This window comes from Haliaeetus albicilla, chromosome 12 (assembly GCF_947461875.1).
Source record: "Haliaeetus albicilla chromosome 12, bHalAlb1.1, whole genome shotgun sequence".
NCBI lineage: Eukaryota > Metazoa > Chordata > Aves > Accipitriformes > Accipitridae > Haliaeetus > Haliaeetus albicilla.
Genome location: NC_091494.1, coordinates 31749365 through 31764343, shown reverse-complemented (window position 1 = coordinate 31764343; position 14979 = coordinate 31749365). Strand labels below are relative to the sequence as shown.

General features: G+C 42.4%; 1 protein-coding gene across 3 annotated transcripts in view; it reads left to right on the top strand.

Annotated features, from left to right (window-relative positions):
- Positions 1-14979, top strand: part of STX8 (syntaxin 8) — a 112599-nt gene that overhangs the window by 38102 nt on the left and 59518 nt on the right. Inside the window, exon 6 of one of the 3 annotated variants that reach the window (XR_011327181.1) lies at positions 8750-8876. The exons of the other annotated variants lie outside the window; for them this stretch is intronic. The gene's annotated coding sequence lies outside the window, so the exon portion shown is untranslated. The remainder of the gene's footprint in view (positions 1-8749; positions 8877-14979) is intronic. 3 annotated transcript variants of the gene reach the window in all.

The window sequence follows — 14979 nt, the reverse complement described above, 5'->3', positions numbered from 1 at the left end:
ATATTGGTTCAAGAAAAAATGGGAATAAATTGACCATAAGTACTACAGACAAGAAATTTTTTTTTTCTTTAAACTGAGAGATAGGAAATTCCAGAGTGGCTTTCAGGAGAAAAAATGGGCAAAAAATTACCTATTTTTAAGGTGGAGTTCAGTTCACTGAAGAGTTTTACGTGACTTGATAGGAAGGGAACTGGCCTGGATCTGCAAGTTTTTTTAGGGTTTCTATCTGAGAATATGTGCTGCTACTTCAAAGTAACAAAACCAGCTAAATCATGTTTTAGACAAGTTTTTAAAATGTGTAATATAATAACACTGAAAAATCAGCTGCATTTTGAGTCTATAAGAGTGGCAAAACCAAGTATCAATTGTTTTAATTCTTTCATTCTCTCTCAAAAAAAAAATATTTTTTTTTAAAAGGCCACTGGATTGTGTAATGCATGAAGATGCATCCAGGGAAAAATATTGCAGTCCAGGCAGCCTTGAAGAAATCTGTACAGTCTCATTACAAGCGCTGGGGGGAGTGAAGGAGATTACCATTAATAATTTTTAACCTACGTGAGCATGCATTATGCTGCTAATTTTTTCCTGCTGCTGAATTAATGTCAATGTTGAAAGTATAAACAATTCCCCGAATAAAATTTTGTTTGGTTTGCCTTGTCCCACAGATTAACAAATCTGATTACAGCATTTAAATTTAATACCCAAAAAATTCCCTAAATGAATGATTCACTGTGAGGCCATGAGCAGATGTAATTATCTATGAAAACTAATGAATCATGTCGTTAGGATATTTTTCCTTGCAGCTGTCTCCAATTAATATGTCCATCAATTCTGAGAGTAACAACGTCGTAATCCCAGTGTATAGGTACCGCTGCATCGCTGTTCTCCATCAGTCTCTTCAACAGTCACACTGAGTAATGAGGAATTCTCCGTCGCTTTTTTTGTTTTATTTTTGGAAAATGAACAGCAATGAGAATGTGTTTTGAAAATATTCAGGTGGTGGAGTGGTATTTGATTTGACTGCATCCCTTTCACATTTCCCTAAACAGGGAAGCCTTTACAGAAATCAGTTTTGGTGAGGATTTAAAGCTTTTCCGTGCTAATTTTATCTGTCAGTATTCTTATCTGGGATCAGGGTGTTCACGTGGGAGGCTTTTGCTGAGCAGCTATTTCCCCATGTAAATCAAGTCCTAGTTTGCTGAGGGTGGTACTTCGGTACCTACGAGAGTGGATAAAGCAGTTTTTCCACTTTCTGGCTAAGTGGCGGAAGATGTTGAGACTTTAACAAATAGCTCAAATATCCTGTAAACAGCTGAATGAAAAGAGTTAAGTAAGTATTAAAGGAGACTTCCGAAAGCCTGGAGAGAGGAGGGACTTTCTCCTGCTCATGTTTTACTGATTTGGTACCCAAGTGGCCCTGCATCAGCTGGTCCTCCTTGCTTCTCCAACAAGTCCATCTGCTCTATAATTATTTTCATGTTTATTTTATCTGTCAATAACTGAAGTTTTCCCAGGATGGGCTAATGTAACAAAAGGGTACTATAGCAAACATAAAGTCAGTAAGTTGGTCTCTGTTGGTTTCCTTGAATGCTGCAGTTGGGCTGTGTGCAACAAACCAAAGGGTATGCAGCCCTGGGGAAGTGTTCCCATTGATGCTGGAAATGTCTTTGAATTTAACTGTGTAGTCTGTGGGGAACTGAGAGCTGCTGAAAATTGTGTGAAAATAAACTTAATGGGTAGTTTACCATGTTGCAGAATAACGAACTTAGAGCGAAGGTACCTGGAAGGAGGGATGTGGTTCACGTTTCCAGGCTGTGCGTTAATGTGGACAAAGCCACAGCCGCAAGACATCTTTTCGAACGACATGGTCCCTGCTCGGAGTCGAGAGATGCCTGCGGGACTTGAAAAGCTGTATAAAGTTGTCTTTGTTGAAGACCTGCGCAGGAGGAAAGGAGATGTGCGTGCCTTGCTCTCCTGACCTGTGGAAAGGGAACGGCAGCATTTGTATGTGAGGTTTTGCTAGCTGACCGTATCCCAGCGAGGATATTTGTTGTCGCAGGGAGTCTGGCTCATTTGAAGTGGTTACCCCTGCAAGAGAAGAACTCGCTGCTTCCTTGTACAAATTGATCTCCTGCTGGGAATAGAGTCGTTCCACCTCAGGCTCACAATAACATTGGCTCTTTTCCGCATTGTTTGACTGCTAGGGACATATTGATATGATCTCCTGCAAGGAGAGGCTTGGTTAAAATGAGGATTAAGAGGGAAACCGAGCAGATTGCAGGGTATTAACAACTTGGTCGCATTCCTGGGGCAGTAGGAAGAAAAAAAGAAGTCAGGCTGCTATGATTTCAGAAGAATGTTTGCTTTGTGATGCTGAAGCCTGCTCGGTGCTGCTGGAGAGACATGGTCCACAGCAAAGTGCTGGGCTGCAGGGATGGCATTTAAGGTATGAGGCATCTGTCAGGCTGTTGATTTCTGAACACCTGTAATTGTAATTAGCAGCAATAAAACAAGAAGTCACTGAACTGGATGAAAGGGGGGAAAAAAAATTAGAGTGAATCTAACTGATAAAGTGGAGAGGTGAATGTGTGCGGCATGTCCTCTCCCTTAATATGAGGATCATTGTAAAAATACCAGAGTTAATTTTCAGTCTGTCTTGATGATCAAAGCCAGACAATATGGGATTTTCCTGTGGACTTACTGGGACTTCCTATAAAAGGACTGCGTAATGTTTGTTTATGAAAGTGCAAACCTGCAGAATTACAAAGAGCAGGAGTTTACAAAGGAGCAGCAATTTTTGCTTTTCCCAGTGAGAGTGCGATCGAAGATACATGTACGATGTGACCTCAAAAATAACTTTAGTCACCGTGTACAGAAAGTAAGATGGTTTGTTGTACCACCTGTACTGCACTGTGTTCTCTTAGCTATTTTAATAGCTAATTAATCTTGATTTGCTTGGATTTAAGAGGGTTTTTTTCTCTTTTGGCACATATGTGCAACCTATTATATCATAAATCCCACACATTTCAGCAAATGTCATCCTGATTGTTCCCTACAGCACAGCATACTACTAGTAAAACATTCAAGGTCAGGAACTTGGAGTCTTTAACCACTGTATTTGAGGAAGTCAATTTATTGTTCTGTCGTAGCAGAAAAGGGTAATTTCTTTTGGACCTATATCATATTGGCAGCCAATCTGGAGAGGTCAAAATTGCCTTAACACTGTAGGTTTTGTGGGTGCATTAATCTGCCTTAACAAATTAACTGTTGCACCCCACTGATGCCAGCACAGGGCATTTCTGAGTATTTAGTGTTTTTATGTTCCTCTAGAAGAGTGAATTATTTTTGTGCACTCAGTCTTTGACCTGTGTCTTGTATCCTAAGATCGATAAAAGTATTCCTTGTACTTTTTACCTCTGTCTGTTAAAGGGTTTAAAGCAGTTTGCCTGGGGCTGGAGGAAGTGACCTTCATATCAAATAATCCTGACTTGGCAAATTGGGGTTTTGGGTAGCTTTCTTGTGGCTATTTGTGCTGTGAAAGCTGAATAAAAATTTGCAACTTAAAGTCTTAAAAAGTGAATTAGGTATGTGTTGACTGGAAAGAGCCATTAGCGTGTCCTCAGTGTGGGATGTTTCTTGTTTTTCATTGCTGCTTAATGTATAGCTATTACACAGTGTCTGACCTTTTCCCTGGGTTGTTTTGGTGGGCCCATGAATGAGATGTCAGAGTGGCAATGTGAATTAAAACATCTTGCATAAGAGAATGACTTTCCTGCTCTTTTCCAAATAGGAAAAAACTTAAAAAAAAAAAAAAGAAAAAAAGGAGACTCCTCTCTTAATTTGCCATTTCTCTAATACATTTATTACATGTTTCCTCTTGCTTTATTCTTAATATTTTAATTTTTTCAAGCATGTCTGTTCTAGTGGGTTTGTGTTGTGCCTGGAGCAGAGTGTCTGCATGGTCCTCGTATGTGTGGTCCTTCTCCACGTCGATGCCTCTGTCTGGCCCGTGGGCAGGGAGGTGTGGAGGTGCTGTGACCGCTCCCGTAGCTTTTGAGCAGTATCATGGAAGAGTTGGCTTTTTTGTGAGGTGCCTTTAGCCCACAAAAGCTAAATGTTCGCTATGATGGTCATACCCTTCCTAGCTAAAATAGAGCTTATTTAAAATGTTTTAAGATTATTAGGTGGCTAAACCAAACTGTTGTACGTATTCCAATTCTCCAATGTCTCCTAAGTTATGAGCTCAAAAGCTTTTTATTTCTTTTTTCAGAACACTTTGGAGTGTTTTTTTCTTCCTCATAGGCTGTATCAGTTTTTTGAATACTGACTGCTGATGGGTGAGCTTGGCTTTATAATCAAGAATTGCTATTTTCAGTTCTCCTAATAAGTTCCTGAGAAGCGCTGTGTCCTGGGCTGTACAGAGAGCCGTGCTCTGCAGTGCAACGTCTGGTTGCAGAGGCTATTTCACAGTGTATGCCTTTCATAAACAGAGTAGGCTTGTGGTTCTGTTGACAGCTTGATGCTGCCATGGTGGTGATTTTTTCAGACTTCCTAAAATGCTCCTGTGAGCAGAGCAGACAAAAGGGAGGCATGGGCAGGACCTCCTGGAACTACCTGGGGGTTTGAGAGGAGGTTCAGTTGATAGAGGGGCCAAACTTGGTCATTGCAGATGCTAGAAACTAGAGAGACGTATTTGACATCAAGAACATGATGCTTGCGAAATAGAGAGATGCTTGTATAATTGAACTTTGTATTGCAAAATATACTTTTGAATACTTAGTATACTTTTTCCCTATAGCAAACTGTAGTACAAGACAGAGGAATGTTAATGGAAGAGGGGAGAGAATACTAGGACTGTAAGCTACATTGGGAGGAGCCTTAAAAAAGATGGAGACTTTAGCAGTAGATCCTGAAGTGAAAAGAAACCTCTGAAGTGGTTGAAGGTAGGGCATTATTCAGTGCTGTGTGCAAGAGGGCAAGCGATAGTTCTACCCAGCCTGGGGAGCTGCAGGGCTCAATGCAAACCTGCAGTGTCTCTGGCACACAGCCCTGTTTTGCAGAGCGTGGGAGAGGCTGATAAATCCCTTGAATCCTGAGTGGCTGGTAGAAGTGTAACCAATGGCCATTTCAGTCTTTAAAATCAAACAAACCAACCCCTTATACTATGCAGATTGTCAGAATTTTTACATAGAAGAAATACTAATGAACCAGACCAGGAGATGGGCTTCTATCTGTTCAGAGTTTCAAGGACTTCAGTGATAATCATAGCTGGGGAAAAACCTAATGATATGATCTCTTGTGAACTTAGTATTGCTGAAAGTACAAGATTAATGGAACTTAAATGGCGCAAGCATAGGCAAAGCACTGGTTCTCTGCGGGGCCCTGGCAGGAGGTCTGCAACTGCTCTGGGAAATGTATTACATCATGGTTTTTATTAAAAGTGTGATAAGCACGCACAATGTGCTGCAGAAATTTTGAAAGCTGACACAGATGCATCAGTCCTAAAAGTACGTGACCCAGTATCAGCATCAATGTCCTTGGCCTCAGTAAGACTAGGAGTCAGAAGGTAATCCAGGCAACAAAACTGATTTAATCTTGAGTGGATCTGTGCTGGGATCAGAGGGTAAAGTGCCATCAAGTCCTTTCCTGGCCTGGACAACTGCTAAGTTCTGTTAGTGTCCTAAATTCATGGGGCTTGACTCCCACTTAGCGATGGGAGATCTGAGCCAAAGGGATATATAGTAGGTGTAGATGAATTGCAGGAGAAAGTGTACCAAGTATACCAAAATATTCCATTTTTCAAAAACAACAACAAAAAAAGTCTTGTTAAGAGAAGAAAAAAGATTTATCAGTTTGGAATGATGGGCTTAGTTTCACTCGGATGAACCCCAGAATTTAGGTGGTAAAAGTGGCTGGGGCTGGGGCTGGGTCCTCACAGCAGCTGAGCTGAGGTTTGGTGCATCTGGAGGCAGCAAGGGAGGGACCCAAATGGGGGAGAAGCTGCAGCTAGTGGGAGGGCACAATGCAGCGAAGGTACAGCGAGCTTTGGTGCTCCTTTGGGTTTCTTGTGCTCTCGAGGCCTTTTAAACTGTTCTCCTATTTTTTTTTTGGTCATTCTCTAGACACCTCCCTGGAGAAGCAAGGTGCTGTGCAGTATGTCTTGTTTGTGGTAGGTGGTTACCGTAAAGACGAGATGCAAAGTGGGCTCTGCTCTCTTCCTTTGAACCTTTCTCATGGGGAGCTCTAGAGGGTTGGAAGCTGCCTGCCTTTGATCCCATCTCAATGCGATGGAGCGCATCTCTGTGGCTTGCAGCTCCTTGCTGTCTTCCAACCGCTGTTCAAACCTCCCTCTTAGCTGCAGCTCCCCTCTACCTAGTCTTTTATAGCTGGATACCAGTGTTTTACATGAGAAAACTGACAACTTTGAAAATTCCTTCTTGTTTTGCCTTGCAGATGGGCACCAGGGATGTGTCTTTGGAGGCAGGGGGGTCCTCATCCCCCCAGAGGCAGCTCTGCAAGGCTTGGCTGGGTGGCACAGACTGCGCTGGCAGGCACTACTGCCTTTCCCTGAACGAGCTGCAGCTGTAGAACACAGCACCTTGGTCTTCCTTGTCCAGGGGCCAGTTGGTGGGTAACCACCCCCAGTTGAAGTCTGTTAGTGCTGGTCTGACAGCAGGGGCCAGTCTCGCAGCAAGGAGCTCTTGGGAAACTATCATTCTGCGGCTGGAGGTCTAGTCCCTGTGCTGTCCGAGCTGCATGCTTTCCCTGGCATTCCTCTAACGCCGTGTGGGACATGGCACTGAACCTCTGGACTCAGCCCTGCTAAGCTTCAGGGAAGTCACCAGCTCTGAAGGAAAGCATCAGTTTGATTTACCTGTATTATGCTTGTGGGAGTTAGTGCTGTTGCCTGCTCTTCCCTGATTAATTAATCTAAATAACTAAGTCATTTCACCTGGCTGCTGCTTAGCTGTGCTGTATGGGTGGCAGAAGGGAGAGTAACTGGTAGGCTGGGATGCTGGAAATCAGTGCTTCTGGTCACGTAAGTCAGTCTTTTGCACTACAGGCACATGCAGACCAGACATCTCAAGTGAATCGCTCAGTGTTGCTGAGATGCTGTTTTAACACACTTTTTTTGTGCTTGAGTGCATAAATGACAAAACGTACCAGGAAAAGAACTGTGCAGAACAAATCACTGTGAATGCCAGCTCTTTAAAAGTGGGGTGTTCCCCTGCCTTCCCTTTGTGTGCCCTGGTTTGGGTACATCCTGAAGGGACACTTCTCATAAGTTCTGGTCACTCTTGTTAACTTGCCTAGGGCTATAACTTTCTTTATCAGTTTGCATGTGACAAATATTAATTTATGGGAACGGTTACTCACTGTCTTAAAACTAAGAATGTCATAATTAAATTTGGGGATCTTTCCTTAGCTTTTGATGTATAGCAGAAGATAAAGGTGCATTGCTAGTGGTCTCCAAATAATACTGTATCATACCATAGTCAAGCAAATACCATCCCTGCAGTAGTTTTGCTAAAGCACTGTGACTTCAAATGAGAGATTTTGTGCTTATTTCTGTGCCCCAGTGGAGAAGAGTTGTTCCAGAGAATGGAGGATTTAGGCTCAGGAATTGATCTATAACGAGAGCTGCTGTTGGGGCAGCAATGCTGCCTGCCCTGCCCCTTTCTCTGGGCAAAGAAAATTGTCCCAGAATTGGTGACCGGAAAATGAATTAGCTTCTGCTAGCATTTTATTGTGATTATTGCCAAGGACTGGTGGTTTTTTTCTTCTAGATCAGTCCTAGTTCGGAGAAGCAGTAGTGGGCTCAGTTCTTCTTGTCCCATGCTCCACGTGGCCTCCCTCATTATCCCAGCTGGGACTCCAGCCTGCCTCCTTTGCTCCTGGGATGCTCTGTGCCTTTGTGGACACAGCTAAAACAGAGACAACGAGCACCAAGGGCAGCTTTCCTTTTAAATGAAACACTGTCCACAGTGTGTTTTCTGCTGATGACATCTAAAGCGAGTGCACAAAGATCTCTCCTATCCCTGTTTTCAATCAGGAAATGAGGCAGAGACCAGCTAAGGAATAAATACTACCTCAGATGAAACTTAATCTGTTTTTAAAAAACTTCCTTGCACCGAAATGGAGCTTTTTTTTTCTTTTTTTAACAGTCCTACCCTGAAAAGTCTCTCCTGGGGTGTGTCTTATCCTCACTTAACTATGTTGAGGGGTTTTTTTATTCCGAGTTTCTGGAAGCTCCATGGTTTTCCCTGTTACGCATTTTTAATTCAAAAAGCCCTAGTGAGCCTTTTCTTTTCCGAATCTCCAGAGTACTCCATGGGGAAAAATTTAAAAAATAACATGTAAGCTTTAAATAATTTACTATGAGAGTAATTTGGTTTATACAGCAGTTCATAAACCTTTAGCTGGTAAAAATCAAAGTACCTTAATCTGAAAAGCAGATGGGGGGTTTGTCAGGGTGAAGGCTTATAGAGTTTTCAAAGACAAATTGTTTAATTCCATCACTGGCTAGGAAAATAAATAGTTCTGCTGCTCGATTGAAAACAGAAACATCTTAGAAATGAGACTTTCTTAGCTTTCAAGCATTGTTCGTTCTACAACAAAGAAATCAAAAGAAACTTGGTGGAAAGATGTGATGGAGTTCTAGTTTATGAGAAATGAAAGGCGAAAGCTTCTAAACCACATTTTACTATTCTTACTGAATTTTCAAGTGCTTTTCCTCCCCTCCTTTCAGGGGCTGACACTCTGTACAAGGCATCTGTTTCGTGTGAATCAGCGATGCATATGATGTCTGTAGGTCATTTCCTTCTATCAAGAGAGGTGGCAAGACTAGCCATAGTCTCTGCCTAAATACTAGAGCGGTAAGTGTGAGACGCTACTCTAAAATCCCACTTTTCAATACAGTGAAACTGTTTGCAGCAGATTGAAAGCTGGGAGCCATGCCTTGCCTGTGTAATGAAGGCTGCATTTGTACCCCCATATTAATGCTACTCACAGGCCAATCAGTAGTATCTAGCCAGCACATCCCCTTGCAAGTGATGGTCTTGCTTTAGTTGGGCTAATGGACTGATGAGATCACCTCTAATTTGTGTATCAAGCTGGTTTGTATCACATCGTTCAAAAAAAGAAGGGGGGAAAAAACCCCGCACACAAAACAACAAAACCCTCTTTATTTTTTTCCGTGCTGGACTTCAAAAGCTTGCATTATAAACAGTGTGTTCTGCCCTGTGAAAGCGACGTTTTTTGCTCAGACCCATTACCTCAGCCAATAAACATCAGAAAATGAGAGCTTGTTTTGGTGTTTGGTTTTCATTTAGTCCAGAATTATGACAGGCCAGTACGAGTAGTGCTATCGATCTGTACAGGAGGAGATGCCTGGGAGATGGCTGGTGTGCTGAGCTAACTCGGTCGCTGATTTGGGGCTTTAATCTGCTCTCTGCATCCACAGGTGCACGCATCATTCTCCTCTGGCCAGGAGAAAGAAGAAAACTTGAAGCAAGAAGGATGCTTAGAGTATGGATGATATTTTGCTAATTGTTTAAACATCTGCAGTCCTAAACTTTGAATAAAGTTTCAAAGACCTTTGAGGGCATATATCTGGTTATTTGGGGCTGGATGGAGTGGAGGTGCCCAAGCTTGTGTTAGCGGGCTTGAAACACAGAAACTTGGTGCATCCAGTTTCATCAGCACTGCTTGGGGTGGATGCAGCTCTGTGCAGGTGTGATGCTCCGGGGCCTGATTTGGTGGTACACAGCGTATGTCAGCGACAGTGACCCTTCCGATGTGATGCCGACGGTGATTTCAGCCAGTACTGCGAATTTCATCCTGCTGTAGTGCTAACCTGGGACCAGGCAGGTTTGGTTTGGCTGTAGGAGCTTCTGCAGGATGAGCTCTAGGATTGTTATGTGGTCTTGTGTTGCCTTCCTCTTCTGCAAGGCTGTTAAGCGCTAAATCCCACTGGGTTATGTGAGGTTATATGTGCTGTTCCTCCCAGCGTCTTAAAATTTCAGCTGCAGTAGAGGGTGAGGAACTTGCTGGAAGTGAGAACAACCAACTTTAAAAGGCATTTAAAGTAGCTGAACTCCACATGTGATGGTGACAATGGCATCTGAGAAGCCAGACTGGACTTTTTATAAGTGTGCCCAGGACAAGAAAAGAAATAAGAGAAATTTGTGTCCTTTTCCAAAGTTATTCTCAAAGAAGTCTTCTCTTGGATGCTGCTGAAGCACCCTGATAAAAGCAGCATCTTCTGTCTGGCTGGAGCTGTGCTCTCTTACTTTTCCATATTGCACATAATAACACTTTACAGCAGAGCAGTTCAGCAGACAGCCTGTTTTCTGTGTGTCTTTTCTTGTAAGTAGCATCTCCAGGACATTCAGAGTTTGGAAAATAGGAGCTAGTAGGAGAGGAAAGGGAAGCTGGTGAGCTGAAGGTTTTGCTCAGCTGAGATTTCAAAATGCATTGGGTATTACCTAGGAGGAATGTGTTTCAGGTTGGCCGTGTGTTCAGTTGCTGGTGGGGGAAGGATGTCAGGCTTTGACAGGTGGGTTTTCAGTGCTCTGTTTAAGCCTCCTTGAGAAGGAACTGATGCCTAGTGATCACAGCTTGAGGTAGAAAATCAAAATGTCTGAACCAATCTGGGCAGTCAAGTTTGAGGTCAGGGAACATGCCAGCTTGCCAGGCCATCCCATTTCTTTCTGCCAGCATATTTGCTCTCCTCAACCCTTTCTTCTGTGGTTTTTTTCTGTTTCTATTGTTGTTGCCTAACCCTTTGCTGTCTGTCTGGTGGCATGTTATATATACCTACCAGCTGGTACCTGGTGGCTCACCATGTAGTACCATAAGTGTTAGACCTTGGCGATGACAAGTTTTTAAGCTGGGTGCTGAATACCACCACAAAGGTGGTCATTCCTGCGATAAATGTCCTAGACTGCCTGAAGCTCCTGACCTGGAGGGCTTCCTCAAAGTTCCTTTGACTCTTGGTTACAGTGGTGCAGTGCTCTATAGTGGATATAGGAACATAACCCCATGATGACATTTGCACTGTTTGGTCAAATTCTTGCCTGTTGTTTACTGTCCTTTGCCTGTTGTAATACTTTTCACCCTGTTTCAAGCATTAACTTGAACTTCTGGATAGCTGCTTCTGGACTGTAGGCTGGAGCGGACGCTCTTCTAGTGGTTTATCTGGCTTTTTTTCCATTTTGAGACCTGTGCCAGGAGTAAGCTACAGCTCTCTGGTGTTGTGAGCAGTGAATGGGGTATCTGCATGCTGGATGGCAGAGGTGTTGTGGTAACCAGTTTAATTATGCTGAGCACTTGATATTAAGTGATGAAGGAGAAATGTGTTACTCTAACGAAAATATCTGTCACAGAACATGGTGGTGTGTCTTGTTTCAGTGTGACAAAAAACAGGTGAGCAAAAATAGTCAGCCGCAGCTGGAATAGCTATTAACAAACATGCCTGGCTGCCAGAGTCCGCTCTCTGAGCTGTGAAACCTGATAAGACTCGATCCACAGCCCTAATAAAAGGAATTTCCATACACAATTACTTCAGCTGGGTTTTAATCTTATAATAGTGTCTTTTGTTGAAAGGTCTGCAGATAGAAGACACAGGGTAATCCTCCAGCACCTCCCAGAGAAGGGATGTACACAGCGTTGTCACGGCAGGATCACCTCCGGGGAAGGCAGGAGTCAGGTGCAGCCTGTGTTGTCTCTTCCCCCTGACCTCTCGCTTCTGATGCCCTTGGGAGAAATCAGACATGGATACGCATGTACATTTAGCCTGGAGCTCACCGAGTCGGTGGACAGGAGGTGGAGGGTACAAGATGGGGGGCAGAGCGGGAAAAGTTGGTAGATAATATCACAAAAATAGTAGAGGAAGCTGTTCTGGTGGCCCAGGATGCTGATAGCAGTGATGTGGGTAGATAATAACATGGTTCTATGCAATGTTTTTCCTTTAGGTATCAAGGTACAGGTATCATAGTACTTGTATCATACTACTCGTCTTAGTTTGGGGCAAAACTTCTATGTGTTTTCTTGTTCATTCAGGAACCAGACAGGAAAGACTCAATGTGGTTCTAGTAAGTGTACATGTTAGCAAGCTGGCTATGTAACAGTTACGGTCGTTATAGGATAAGGGTGTTTTTTGGCAGACTTCCTGCAGCAGCAGAGTGTTGTGGTAACGCTGTTAATTCAACAGAAGAACTGTTTTGAATTGATCATGTAGAGTGTTTGTCCAGTTTTTGGAAAAAGTAAGAGGCCATGGTGTTCAGCAGTGAAGGTGAAGAGGTGAACTCATACCGGGTGTGGCATAGGTCAGTAGAGACACAGGCAGGGAACTAGAGCTGAAAGAATGACAAAATCTTAAGACCTCAACACACAAAGCTCTGCATTGTATGTTTGGTAGGAAGAGAGATTTAATAAAGTACTTTAGTATAAAGTATAAAAAGTAATTGAGTTAGACTGCAGAGTGTTTTGTGAAGTGAGTGCTGACAGAAGAATTAACCAGCCAGACCATTGTTCCTTAGGTGTCTTCTGTGGATCAGCCAGTCCTTTCTTCCAAGCTGCTCTAGAGCTGATTTAAGCTTTAAGTTGTTTTTTTCCAAAACTGCTTTCCCTCTAAAGGAAAAAAAAAAAAATTAATAGCAAAAATGGAATTCTTTTTAGCAGCTAACTTATAAATGTGAAAATCTGAATAAATAAATGGTGCAATGATCAAAAAATGTTACATTAACACTTTTTTATTACATTAGCTGAGACACTTCAGTAACATGCCGTTATCCTGGGGCACTGGGGAGATCACGATTTTTCTATTTTTCATTTTTACCGTTCTGCACCCTTTTGCTGCTGGTTCCACTTTGCATCAGCGTTGCTGGCGTTTGGATTTCCATTGAAGTCTGGCTGGAAGAATTTAATTCTTTGGAACTTGTCTGGTTGCTTTCTATCTTACTGCTTGTGTAATTCATACCTAGAAGAGAGCCATTAGAGGTGGCAGTCCAAGGGAACGAGGACCTCGGCTCTCTTGGAGTTAATGGGGACTGAGCATTCAACTTTCACAAGGTACATTTGAAAACTGCAGTCTTCTCATCAAATTGGGGTGCTGGTTGTAGAAAATGATCTGCATAATTCAGCTACATAACTGATGGGCTCTTCTGTGACTGTTTCAGATTAAAGCCAGGTACAAAGATGCTGCTACAAGTCTGGGTTGGTTAAGTTAGGTTAGCTTGCTCTATCAGACAGCAGGATTCATTTTCAAAGTTGTCTTGAGGCCGCCTGCATTGTTTGGGCTTTTTATGTTGGCTTTCTTGCTGAACTGGGCTCATAGTTAATGCTGAGTTGCGATTTCCATGACAAGTCCTCTTCTTGGAGATTTACAGCTCAGCTGCTTTAATTTGCCAGGCTAATGCTTTGGAATGCAGGTTGACAGTCCAGATGTGAAACCTTTCTCCACGGAAAGAAAACAAAGGATTAAATGTGTTTTAAGAGCATTTGAAAAAATAATTTAAGATTGAGGCCCAGAACCGAACATCTGAAGTCTTGAAATACTGCTGTTAGCTGGTGGTGTGAAACTTCAAAATCCAGAGATTTGAAAGTGTGTCATCTTTGGCCAGGCTGCAGGTACCCTTCGGCTTTCAGTGCACCTGTTACTGCCCGTATCAAAAGCTTCATAAGATTTTAGAAAATATCAAATAATCAAATTATGCATCTTCATGTAATTTGTGCGGGTTAAAGAATGGTTGGGGTATTGCTTCTGCTAAAAGATGTGTAGTGATGGGGGGACAACTGTGGGTGCTTACTTGGAAATGACAGTGTTTCCCCAATATTCATAAGTAAAGACAGTAGTTCACGCTTTACGATTTGACAAACTGCCCCCCCCCCCCCCCCCAGTTTCATGAGGGGGCTTATAAATAGGATTATCCTTGTTTTCAGGGTGCGTGGAGGAAGGCCCAGGTGGTGTGGGTCTGCTGCAGCGGCTGTTCACCATCGTCCCCATTGCGGGGTGAAGGGTCTGACCAGAGTACGGGGATTCTCTAAAGCATGACTGAATTGGAAAAGGGTATAATAGTGGTGTTTAATGTCCAAAACATTTTTTTAGAGAGAAACATAATGGCCTCAGCCAAACCATTGAATCTGATCTTTTGTGCTCGTGAAGATTTGTACAATGCATCTATCAATTAATATCCGTTTGGGTTTCAGAATTATTTGGGTTGGAAATGATGCAGCAAGAGTTCATTGTCCTTTCAAAGAAAAGATGAAAACATCTATAACTTTCTCCCAGCCCATATGGAAAGAGCAGACATTAGGAGCCTGTACTACCAGATGTCTTAAAATTGAACTCCTAGCCTCACAAGTTAAAAAGGGCAGATCTTATAGGGCAGGTCTTTCTCAAGTTGCCTTAAGAAATATAATGGGGTAGAGATGGCAGAGCTTTGCATTGTGATTTATTGAAACTGGGGTTGTAAAGTAAAAAGCTTGTGGCTTTTTATTTGGCACTAATAATCTGATTGGTGTTCTCTTCTGATCAGATTTAGGAAGCCTCTGTAGACCAGTGATTTTGCAAGTAGAAGAGGCACGTTTTGTATATCCATTTGATATTTGTTGTTGTCAGAAAGATCTCTGTCTTTTTACCATGTTGTGCAACAACAGATTAGTACAAGTATGCTAAGAAAAGGGTTTAACAAATGACAAAAATGGGTTACATTTTTCCTAGTTAAAAATTAGGAAAAAAAAATAACCCTAGGCTAAAAGTGCCTTTTGTAGTATCAGTGTATTTTTTTTTAAGTGGGATGTTGTAAGTTGAGTAATTGGAAATAATGACTGAGAATGCACACACAGAGCTAGGAGTTAATTTTTTGTCCTGTATGTATTCACATTCTTTCCCTTTTTTTGTTTGTTTTGGTTTTAGGTTTTGGTTTTGGGGGTTTTTTTGGTTTGTGGTTTGTTTTTTTTTTTTTTTTTTTTTGA